At 42.9% G+C, this 12,352-nt stretch overlaps 1 protein-coding gene across 5 annotated transcripts in view; it reads right to left on the reverse strand.

The window, feature by feature from the left end:
* Positions 1-12,352, reverse strand: part of rnf41 (ring finger protein 41) — a 39,208-nt gene that overhangs the window by 18,843 nt on the left and 8,013 nt on the right. For 2 of the 5 annotated variants that reach the window (XM_059643424.1, XM_048523407.2), the window contains exon 1: positions 5,386-5,433. The exons of 2 other annotated variants lie outside the window; for them this stretch is intronic. The gene's annotated coding sequence lies outside the window, so the exon portion shown is untranslated. Of the gene's footprint in view, positions 1-5,242; positions 5,350-5,385; positions 5,434-12,352 lie in introns of those variants that run through there. One more of the 5 variants, XM_059643428.1, reaches the window with a different exon arrangement.

Consider the following 12,352-nt stretch of genomic DNA (forward strand, 5'->3'; position numbering starts at 1 on the left):
TACCTTTGCCCACCCTATCATGTCAGCTACTTCCTCAAAAGTGGGTTCAGATAGCTCCACACACTTCACTTTCAGCAACCCAAACCTGAATTCCCCCTCTCCAACCTGAGGAGCAACTTGCCATACCCCAGCATCTCAATCAATGGACCAGCGTGATCAAGGTGAATCATTTCTTCAGTCAGGATGCTTACAGGTTAGAGAGTCAGGGTGATAACATGCAAGAGCATGGGTGAAAAACACACCTGTACTTTACAGTATCTCCAGATAAACCATTATTTCACACTATCACTGACACATCAGGGATGATGTAGTGATGCAGATAGTAAAGGAAAATTAGCCAAGGGAGAAAGATGCAAACAAAAACAGAATCAAGAGGTTGCAGTGGTTCTTGCTCACTAAAAATTCTCACCACCATATTTGTACCACCCTCTCAACCTTGCTACCTATACCAGCTACAACTTCTATTGTCCCAAATACAGAAAGCAAGCTCTGATCAATTCAGTTTACCCCTTACCACTCTCACCCATATTCTACTCCCATCTGCTTTGAAAAGCAACTCAAAAAAATTACTTATGATGGTAATTCTGAATTTTGGTGATGCATTCAGGACAGTTTGACTCAAAAGAAAATCAGATCTGCTTCTGTATTTACTGGCGTCATTGCCAATAAAACACTTGATCACTACTTCAGTCCCTTCCAATACTATCCTTGTCTCCATATCCAAAAAGATTCATGGACGCTGATATGAACATTTACAAACCCTCTACTGCCCATGGGTTCTGATAAAAATTATTTTTTAAATAATGAATCTAGACTGCTGTGTTGCCGGAATTTTGTTTCATCTCCCATTTTTCTACATCTTAAAACAACAGATGAATTCTAGAATAATCAGGAGATACAGGACTACTATGACACCAGTCCTGAATTATCCTGTTTTTTTTAAATGGGGGGGGGGGGGGGAAATGGTGAAGGACAGCTGATGTTTAATACAAAAATCAGGTAGATGAAAAGCAAACAAAAATGTTTCAAAGAACAGAGAGATGAGTAAAAAAGAAAATGGGTACAGAATCAGAGGAAAGATATTTGGAGTGATCAACAGCTTGCTAAAAAAAAAAGCCCTCTGATTCTCGACCACTTTAGGGAAGGATCTTGAGATACAATTAGCAAAAGGCACACTTGTCAAATGGCTAGGCTGCACAAGAGGCTGGAGTCTTAGAATGGAGAGTTGGAATTGGGGCGGGGGTTCAGAAGATGAATGTGCAGAACTTGAAAAAGAAGGATAGCAAAGGGACACATGTGTGGATCACAATGCATTGTCAGCTACTTAGTTTTAAGTTTTCTCTAATGCTAAATCAATGTTTGCTTATCACATTCACAAAGTTATTTCCTTTTGTGGTTCATTTTCAATGATAGTAATAATTTAGTAATTTACTCACCAGAGGAACAATATTATTTGGATGATGTCAATTGGTTTTTGTGCCAAGACAGTTTTACCTCACTAACCAATCATAAATAGTGCCATGTGGGATGAAAGAGGATGGCACAGGCGTGTCAGTACAATGCTTACTCTTTTCTCTTAATAGAAATAGTAATTTGCCAGTAACTAGTATGTAAAAATAACCACCACACTGGCTGCTTGGTCTCGAATCAAAATCGGCAAGATCACTGCATTTAAAATTAAATGCCAAGCTTCTAGACAGTGAATGGTTCACACACAGGTAAAGTTAATCAAACCTCTAACAAGGAGATCTCCAGAACTGAGAAGTTATAACCATCAGGAAAGATGTATCAGTGCGAGGCCCTTTTCTCTGGAAAAGACGACAGGGATAGAAGACAGATAGGGACCTTTCAAATTATGAAGGGGCTCTACACAGTAAATGTAGAAAAGATGTTTCCAACTGTGGGGAGCCAAAGGAGACCATCCAGTCACTAACAAATCCAAAAAGAGAAATTCAAGAGCATTCTCTTGCATTGAGTAATGAGGATGTGGAACTTGCTCTCACAGGGAGCAGCTGTTGTGGAGAATGTCAGGAGAAATATTTAAAAAAAGGTAGAAGCTGGATATGAAGGAGAAAGGAATAGAAAGATATAAGAGAGAAGAGCCTCTGTACATCATAAACACCAGGACAGATGAATGATCTTCTGTGCTAGGTACAAAATTCTTCTTGACAAAAATATTAATTGGCTCAGAAGCAGAGCTTCTCTTTTTAAAAAAACCAATAATTTAATTCAAACTGTTTGGATACGTTATGACACACTTTCATTGCCATCATATCCTGGGGCGAGACTTGAACCTGAACCTTCCTGCACAGAGGTAGGGACACAACTCACTTTTCCGTTATCTCTTTATGCTGCACTAATGTTAGGAAATTACTCCCAGTTAAAATCACTCCCACATTCAACACATTTTAGCTACTGCAGACTACAATATAATTCACTTTCCACAGTAAATGGAGGTTTGTAGAGGCCAGCATTAACAATGAGACTTTGACCTCTAGCCAACATTCTGACAAAAAGGAAACTGGCACCTCCTCTCCTGCCCACACAAAACCTCACACATGCAAACACTGGGTCCAAAAGCACAAGTGTTTTGTTTTCCAAAGCCCAGCCATGCTATCAGCTCAACATCCTGAATGTAAACAGGCTTTTAGTGTTTGGACATGACGATTTCCTGGAGCTTGGGTCCTCAGTGTGAGACTGAGCTGGAGGGTGCAGAAAAATGATGAGTGGGGAATGACAGTAGGAGTAGCCTCTATGATGGTGAGCAACTGGAGTTTATGCTCAACCAGGAGTCAAACCAAAAAAAGGTGACTGACTCAGCCCAGTAAGAGGAAGGGGAGCAGTGCCCAAGAGGCCTAGAATGACAGCTATGATCGTTCCAACATCAAAATAGAAGAAGTTGTACCTCATCCAAGACTTGACAGCCCAAAGTCAGTCAATGGTGAGGTTGTGATGGAGCTGTGCACCTTCATACATACACTGACATTGAACTCAAAACTGCAAATGAGATGATAAAAACAGAAGTCTGAGAGAGATCCGAGCAAGAGGCCAAGGATAAACCCTCAGCATAAAGTGTGGAGGCAATGGTCTTAAAAACTGGAAGAAACACCACTGCTGGAAGGACATCTGCTCCACAAGAATAGATAGGATTGGAACAATGAAAGGACCATTCCAAGGAGCTGGGCAATATTTAGCACTGCAGAAATTAATTATATCAAGCATTGTTGAAAGGTCAACAAAAGATAAGACATAATGGTCACCAGAGCATAAAACATGATTTTGACCAAGGCTCAATTAATACTACAGGAAGGGAAAGAACCAGACTGGATACGGTCACTCAAAGAGCTACGAGAGAGATGAGAGTCTGAGATAAGTTGAAGTTTGAGGTACTTGAATAGAAAAGCAATGTTGAAATGAAAGCATGACGTGGAGGTGCCAGTGTTGGATTGAGGTGGACAAAGTCAGAAGTCACACGATACCAGGTTATAGTCCAGCAGGTTTATTTGAAATCACAGCTTTCACAGCACAGCCCCTTTGACTTCACCTGAAGGGACTACAGTCCAAAAGCTTGTGATTTGAAATAAACTTGATGGGCTATATCCTGGTGTTGTGTGACTTCTGAAATGAAAGCAAAGTACTACAGATGCTAGATACCCAAAATAAAAACTAGTGAAGAACTTCAGCAGATCTGGCTGCATCTGTGGCAGGAGAAACAGAGTTAAGAAATAATACAGCAAGATTGTCCTTTAGAATCAGAACATTAACTGTTTCTTTCTCCACAGAACTTGCCAGACCGGAGTTTCTCCAGCATTCTGCTTTTATTAAAGCAATGTTACAGATGGGGCAGCAATCAGTAGACAGACGGACCCAGCTTAGACTTTTTGTTTTGGACAGCGAGATGTTGTTCAAGAGGGTAAACTGACAAGGGTGGGCTGTAGAACAGGATCCAAGGTTGAAGGAGCTAGTGAAAATATCAGGAAGCATACATTAGGGGCCAGAAAAGAAAAAGAAGAAGCATGAAAATACCCCATAGTTTTATAGCTGTATCAACAGACCAAATGTACCAAGCTCCACTAAAGTATATAGAAACATGAAGTAAAATGTTAAATCCTTACATATAAACCTTCACAAAGCACTCAAATACAGGAGAGCATCAACTGTACAATAATCATCTAGATCATACTTCAGATATGCTGAGATATTTATTCCATCTCATGAACAAATTTAGTCACCTGTTCACATATAGTCACAGTATGACTCAGTTTCCTACAAAATCATATGCTCATTTGTCAAGAGCAAGTACAGCACTAACCAATTACTGCTTTTGTAAAGATACAGAATGCCAATGAGGTCAGAACAGTCATACTACAAATTCTCAAAAATAAAACTGGAGTCAAAGATGATTAGACATAAAGAAAGGAATGACAAGGTCTCTTACAATGTCATTAAGGCATCAAGCACAAACCAGAATATTAAAACAAGCCACTAGAGATGAGATGAGATAAGATGAGATAAGATATCACTATAATCAACAATAACAAGGGGGTCTTATGGCATAATGGTAGCATAGTGTGCTGGAGGTATACCAATAACATGTCTGAACCAGTTGATTAAAGTGATTTTCAACTGTCACATTAAAAGGATATAGCTTTAAATAAAAAAGGATTAAAATAGTTGGGATATATCTCCTGAAACTATCCTCTAACCCATCACCCCAACTAATTTTTTTTGTAACATGCCAATTTTTAAATTCACATCATAATAATGAGTTTCTCCCCTTTTAGTAGAGGATTAACCAAAGCTGTCTAGACACAATTTAAGGCTAACACTTCACCAGCATCTTACCCTACATCACCAACAACCACTGGGCCACTTCTCCCCAGGAAAACTTATTAAAATGATAGCAGTTCTCAAAATTCTTTCAGAACTACTAGGTTTGATTAGAATCCCTGCCCATAAATCACCTCCTGTTAGTAAAATGAATCTCAAGGAGCTCCCGAACTGAGGCAAAAATCGCTGAACATTTATTTAACTAACCTTCAGATTGACAGATACATGTTCATAGCAACAGAGAAATGCTGAAATTTTAAACATTCGAGAAAAAGACAGATACAAAGATAGCTGAATTACGACGAGGCACAACTAGCGAAAACCCCCTTTTTTCCCCCAGGAACGTCTAGTAGGCGACCAAATTGTGACTGAGTTCCACACCGATACCAAAGATCCTGAAATTCAGACTAACCAGTAACATGACACTTTATTTTCAGGCTCCGTCCCAGCTCATTACTAGGCCCAATATTAGACCGCGGTCTCTCCTACCCGCCACAGCACCCTGGCCCCGTCCATTCGCAGCATCCTTCTCGCGCGCGCAAAGGGTGAACTTACCAGAGATGCGTCAGCAGGTGGAAGGCCACAAACCCCAAGCGTATGAATAATTATGAATTTTATTTGAAAATTTCCTGAAATCGTAACCAACAACCTTTCAACGTCATCCTCCACTCTAGCTTTTAAACAGGGAAAACTCTCCGAAACAGCATCTCCGATGATTGACACTTCAGCTGATCAGTCAGGACACTGGGATTTGAGTGACGATTCAGTAGGCCAATGGAGATGTAGAAATCGATATCTGATTCCGCCCATGACTGGTTGATTAACAAACCAGACCTTTGCTTCGGGACCTATATTGACCAATTGTATTAAAGCTCAAGGTAATTGACGTCTCAGTGGACCAGTTGACGTCTCAGTGGATAATAAAATGTGAGGCTGGATGAACACAGCAGGCCAAGCAGCATCTCAGGAGCACAAAAGCTGATGTTTCGGGCCTAGACCCTTCATCAGAGAGAATGAATGAAGGGTCTAGGCCCGAAACGTCAGCTTTTGTGCTCCTGAGATGCTGCTTGGCCTGCTGTGTTCATCCAGCCTCACATTTTATTATCTTGGATTCTCCAGCATCTGCAGTTCCCATTATCTCTGATGTCTCAGTGGACCCTCGTTAAGCACCCACTCACAGGCAGCCGGGGGAGCGACTATCATAATGGCCCGCCAGGCAGGGGGATATAGGGGAATAGATTTTCGAAAGGGTCTAGGCCCGAAACGTCAGTTTTCCTGCTCCATTCATCCAGCTCCACACCTTGTTATTTCTAGGGGGAATAGGGGCTAGCGTCATTATGATTGACATCTCACTCTACCACCCTTACATGCATCAGGATGATTAACGGGGGCGGGGCCGCTGTCTCGTTTCAGTCAAATTGGCAATCTGATTTCACCAATTCAACATCGATAGAGGCCGCGCTCCGAAGGCTTGTGTTTTCAAATTAACCTGTTGGACTATGACCTGGTGTCGTATGACTTCTGACTTTGTCCACCCCAGTCCAACACCAGCACCTCGACATCATGATTTCACTGATGAAGTAGGTCTCCATTTGTACCTCACATTGGAGATAGACAGTTCCACCACAATACCTGTAGACCACTCAGCAGAGCAGTGATCTAATATTTGATTTTCCACACAAATATCACACAAGGGAAAAGAGAATGATGCAAGTTACAATGTTTTGTCTTAATGACTTGACAAGTATTACAAGCTCGGATGCAATGCTTTAACAAGAAAGTCTCTAAAAATAGCTGTTTACATAATACCACAGAAATGTTTCAAGGCACTTTATGGGAACGTTATAAAAACCGGACAGGAGCTTACATTTAGGACAAGTAGCCAAAGGTTCGATCAAAGTAGTAGGCTTTAAGGAGTGTCTCAAAGGAGGAAAGCGAGGCAGATTGATCTTGGGATAGAATCCCAGAGCATACAGCCTAAGAAGCTTAAAGTATGGTTGTCAACAATAAAATATTTTTATTGGGAAAACACAAGAAGCAGAATTAGAGGAGGGTGGTGCTGGTGGAGATTATAGGATTAAGAGGAGCAATGCCATGAGGGATTTGCACATATGGATTAAATGTTAAAGTGAAGATGTTGCTTGTTTGGGAACGAATGTCAGATAGCAAGCACAGGGTGATAAGGGAAAGGCCTTCCCCGGGACTGGATCACTTGTAGCCTACAATTTTGCGGGAAGCTAGGGGATTGCTGGGCCCCTTGCTGAGATACTTGTATCATTGATAGCCATTTGTAAGTTGCCAGAAGACTGGATGATGGCTAACGTGGCAACATTATTGAAGAAAGGTGGTAAGGAAAAGGCAGGGAACTACAGATCAGTGAGCCGGACATCTAGTTGTGGGCAAGTTGTTGAAGGGGATTCTGAGGGACAGAATTTACTCGTATTTGGAAAGGCAAGGATTGATTAGGTTAGCCAACAGGGCTTTGTGCATGAAAAATTGTGTCTCAATAACTTGAGTGAGTCTTTTGAAAAAGTCTTTTGAAAAAGTGACAGAAAGGATTAATGAGGGCAGAGCAGTGGATGAGATCTATATGGACTTCAGTAAGGCATTCCAACAAGGTTCCACATGATAGACTGGTTAACAAGGTTAGATCACACGGAATAGAGGGAGAACTAGCTATTTGGATACAAAATTGGCTAGGAAGTATGGAAAATAAAAGGTAATAAGATAATAGCAAATGAAGTGATACATCGAATCGTACAAATAGAAAACAATGGTAGCATAATATGATTAGGTTAGTCAAATCACGTGACATGTAAACAAATGTTAAAAACCATGATGGCATAATGCAATAGGTTAAGTCTGAAGTAGAAGACCATTATGGCAGAAAATAATCATAATCTAATAGGTTAAGTTTAAAATAAAAGACCATTGTGGCAGGAGATAATCAGGATGGAATTAGTTAAGTCTAAAAAGTAGAAAGCCACTGTGGCAGAAAGTGATTCTGAAGACGAACAGCTTTAGAGAAATAACACGAGCTAACACAATTGGTCTGCTGCACAGCTTCAGAGAGATAACACGAGCTAATATAATTGGTCATGCCGATAACCTCAGCAAAGCATCGCAACTAAAAAGGTATAAAAAATAACAAGCCCTGAAGGTCGGGGGCGATCGGGAAGCCATTTTCTGATTGTCACAGCTTTTGTTTGCAAATAAAAGTTTAACTTCTTGAAGAATTGTCTACATCCCCTGGTGATTCTCCACAACAGAAGCAGCGATGATACAGGGATTGCTGGAAGTAGGGGTGCTTAGGGAAACGAATAGTCCCTGTAATACACCATTGTCGCCAGTCTTAAAAGCAGATGGATCCAAATGGAGACTTGTGCATGATTTAAGAGCAGTAAATGAGGTGGTGGAGAATTGGCCAACAGTGATTCCAAATCCGCATATACTGCTGACTAATGTGCCTCCACAGGCAGCCTGGTTTTCAGTCATTGATTTATGTTCTGCTTTCTTCAGCATTCCACTAGCCAAGCATTGCTAGTATTTGTTTGTTTTTACGTACAGGGGTCAGCAGTCCACTTAGAATGCCGCAGGGGTTTAAGCATTCACCACATGTATTTAACCAAGTTTTGTAGTCAGATTTAGAGGGCATGTTGTTGGAAAGTACGCTAACTCAGTATGTTGATAATTTATTAGTCAGCTCAGAAAGTCAGGAACAATGTGAGCGAGACACCCTTTTCCTCCTAGAGAAACTAGCATATGGAGGTCACAAGGTGTCCAGGAAGAAACTACAATTTTGTAAACAGCACGTTGAATACTTGGGTAGACTGATTTCTAAAGGGACTAAGATGATTGCACCAAATCAGATCGAGGCAATTGCTAAAGCCCCCAGACCTGAGACAATAGGACAGATGATGACATTTTTGGGGATGGCAGGATTTAGTTCAGATTGGATTGGGGAATATGCCGAAATTACGGTGCCCCTGAGGAAAATAATGAAGGAGGCTGGACATTCACACTTGAGGAATGTCCTGCGGTGGAATGAGAAAGCTGCGACAGCCTTTAACACCCTTAAACAAGCATTGTAGTCGGCTCCAGCATTAGCCCTACCTAATTATGAGAAGCCTCTCCACATTTTCATGTCCAACAGACAGGAAGGATATGCTGCTGCAGTACTTACACAGGAGACAGGCGGAGGGGGATCTAAGCAACCTATTGCATCTTATAGCACCCGACTAGACGAACTGGTTCAGGGATATCCACCATGCTATCAGGGGCTAGCAGCTGCACATTTTGCATATGAAAATGCATCCTCTGTGACGATGGGCTACCCTATTGTCCTGCATACACACCATAAGGTAGCAGCATTGTTAGAAAAAGGACAATTTGTATTGACACCTGACAGGATCATTGCACATCGGATGTTACTGATATTTCCATACATAACTATACAAAGATGCACTACAAGGAATATAGCAGACTACGTTCCACTAGAACATGAGGGAAAGCCCCATGATTGTGTAAGGCAAGTAACTACATTTGCTAAATTGAGGGCTGATTTACAATCTGAGCCGCTGCCTGATGAAGATAAAAAGGTCCTATTTGTAGATGGCTCATGCTATAGGGATTATGATGGGAATCATACAGGATTTTCCGTTGTGCTACAAGAACAGTCCCAGTTTAGGACAATCAAACTGGTGACCTTCCCACAACCTTGTTCAGCACAACTGGCTGAGATTAAGGCATTAACAGCAGCATGTGAGTTGATGGAAGGTGAGAAAGCAGATATCTACATTGATTCGGCCTATACCCAGAGGGTATGTCACCTGTTTGGGGCAGTGTGGAAGCAAAGAGGCTTTAGGAAGAGCAACGGAGACCCTATACAACATTGCCAGCAGATTGTAGAATTGACAACCACGATGATGAAGCCAAAAGCACTAGCTATCATTAATGCCAGGCTCACAGAAAAGGGAGTGATATGGTAATAAAGGGTAATCAGGCGGCAGATGAAGCGGCTAAAATAGCCTCTGGGTGCACCTCAGCTGTCATTGTGCCCCAGATGTGTTTAAATCCAGAGCCTGCAATAGCAAACGTCATTGAGATCCAAAGTAGGGCAACCTTAGCAGAGCAAATAAATAGAAAGACACCGGCGCTTCGTCGGAGGCTCACTGATGATGTTACCTAGAATGGTGACAAAACGTCTGAAAACTAACCTTCCAGCTCAGCGAGCAAACTCGCATCCAGAGCAAACACTGTGGAAACAAAGGGGGGGCCAAGCAAAACCAAGACGGCTTGTGGACCACAGATGAAGATTTATGGGCAGCACCCACCCCTTTGTTGACGACCCTTATTTCAGAGGCGCATGGGCTAGACACTGTGCCAGAGGGGAAGTGATGAGCAAGATAAAAAAAGGACGGATTCTGGTCACCTTAGTTGCAGGCTTCAGTGGATTACATATTGTCACAATGCAAGGTTTGCGCTCAATACAACATTAGAAAGGGAATAACAACCCCTATAGGACACATACCAGTACCCGACGGTCCATTTAAGCATTTGGTGATTGACTACGTGGACATGATAAAGACAGTGAGAGGAAAAAGATATATTTTAGTGGTGATTGATAGGTTTAGTAGATGGGTAGAGGCAACTCCGTCCAAGAACTCAGGAGCAGGAACAGTAGTGAAATTTCTAACAATTGAAGTTATTCCAAGGTTTGGCATACCATCAGAAATCAGTTCAGACAATGGGTCTGCCTTTATTCAAAAAGTGGTTAAGTTGGTGCTGCAGACCTTGAGAATCAAGCAAAGGTTTGGATGTGTGTACCATCCCCAATCACAGGGCATGGTAGAAAGGACTAACGGAACCTTAAAAGCCAAACTGAATAAAATTTGCGCAAGCACCAACCTTAATTGGGTCGATGCGCTGCCACTGGCACTAATGAGTTACCGCATGCAGACTAAACGCATGACAAATTTGACGCCGCATGAAATGCTTACCGGTAGAGCCATGCCAGTGCCCAAGTGGAGGGGTCCGTATGAAGGACCCAGCTTGGAACAATTGGAGCTGGAACTGAAGCAGGATCTGCAGCAACTAACTATGATACATGAGTCTATCCACACACAGGAAAAACAAAAGGATCCGGTGCCTGACAGAGAGGAGGGACCTATTAAACCTGGGGATCAGGTGTATGTGGGGGTCTTCCAGAGAAAATGGAACGAGCCAAGGAGAGAGGGACCCTTCGCAGTAACCAAGGCGTCGCCCACAGCCATTCAAGTGGAAGGACAACACACGTGGTACCACCTCAGCCATTGCACCAAAGCTGTCCCACAGGCGCAGACTGACTCCGGAGCTGAGGGGAGTGTGGGTGAGGAAGAGGCTGCTGAGAGTGGGCAGGACGCGCAGGAAGTCAGTACTCCTCGGCAGGACTTTGAACAGTTGGTAAGTGAGATTTTCGGGGACACTGATGACTTCGGGACTATTAGTGATGGGTCTGTGGCAGGTAGTCCTTCTCCTGGTTGTGTGGCCAGGGAAAGGATGGGGGGACCACTGTTGCCCCGCTCCCCAGTGCCAGGCCTTCCTACCCATGTGCAGACACAGAAACCATCAACCTGGCAGACCTGGCCTAATAGTACCAATACTGTGCAGGCCAAAAGGCATAGAGAAGTAAGGACTGCGGAGCCCACCTTTCTAGCATGGGCACGCACCTAACAATTACTGGTACCAACGGGCGAATTATACGGCAGTGACATTGACCAGGCAGGGCTGCTTCCTGTGTGCTAAGGCAAAACCATCAAATTTCGTTGTTCCTATGCCTTATAACTCATCTACCTGCACTCCATGGCGGCAACGACAGCCTAGCCGACCATTTGACCCTGATGATTCATCATCATGTAGGCAACCCCACTGCCCTTTCTGGTGCCTCCTCCTCCAGGCTTCCACATTCTATCAGCAAGATGACTTGGGGAGGCAGCACCTCCAATGGTGGCGTGGTTACAGTACTCCGTGGTCGACCAGTAAAACTAACCATACATTCCCCATGACTACTTTTGTGGTGCATGAAGGTTTGTGCTTTGAATGTTTCAAATGAAATGGCTCTGTGCCAGTAGGCCACTTTGAAGGCCTTTGTGGAAACACGCTTGACATTGAGGTTGATGCAACCTTTGCTGCTGTCCTGAATTCTCAACACATACCATTAGCAGATACCTGGTGGCTATGTGGCTGGAAAGGGGGGTTGCGCCGATACTTCCCTCTGACTGGAATGGTGCCTGCACTCGTGTAATGCTCCTTCATGAAACTGTTGTATCACCATGAACTCAGCTTAACACTCTATCGCAACCAGCTTCACACTGCCCTAAACGACAGTACGTCGCTGATCCAACAGTACGAATTGATAGCATAGGTCATCCAAGGGGCATCCCCGACGAGTTCAAGGTCCAAAACGAAATTGCTGCAGGGTGGGAGTCTCTTATCCCGGTTATAGGGGTTAGCAAGAGTGCCGAATGGATTAATTACATTTATT

This window comes from Stegostoma tigrinum, chromosome X (genome assembly GCF_030684315.1).
Source record: "Stegostoma tigrinum isolate sSteTig4 chromosome X, sSteTig4.hap1, whole genome shotgun sequence".
Lineage (NCBI taxonomy): Eukaryota > Metazoa > Chordata > Chondrichthyes > Orectolobiformes > Stegostomatidae > Stegostoma > Stegostoma tigrinum.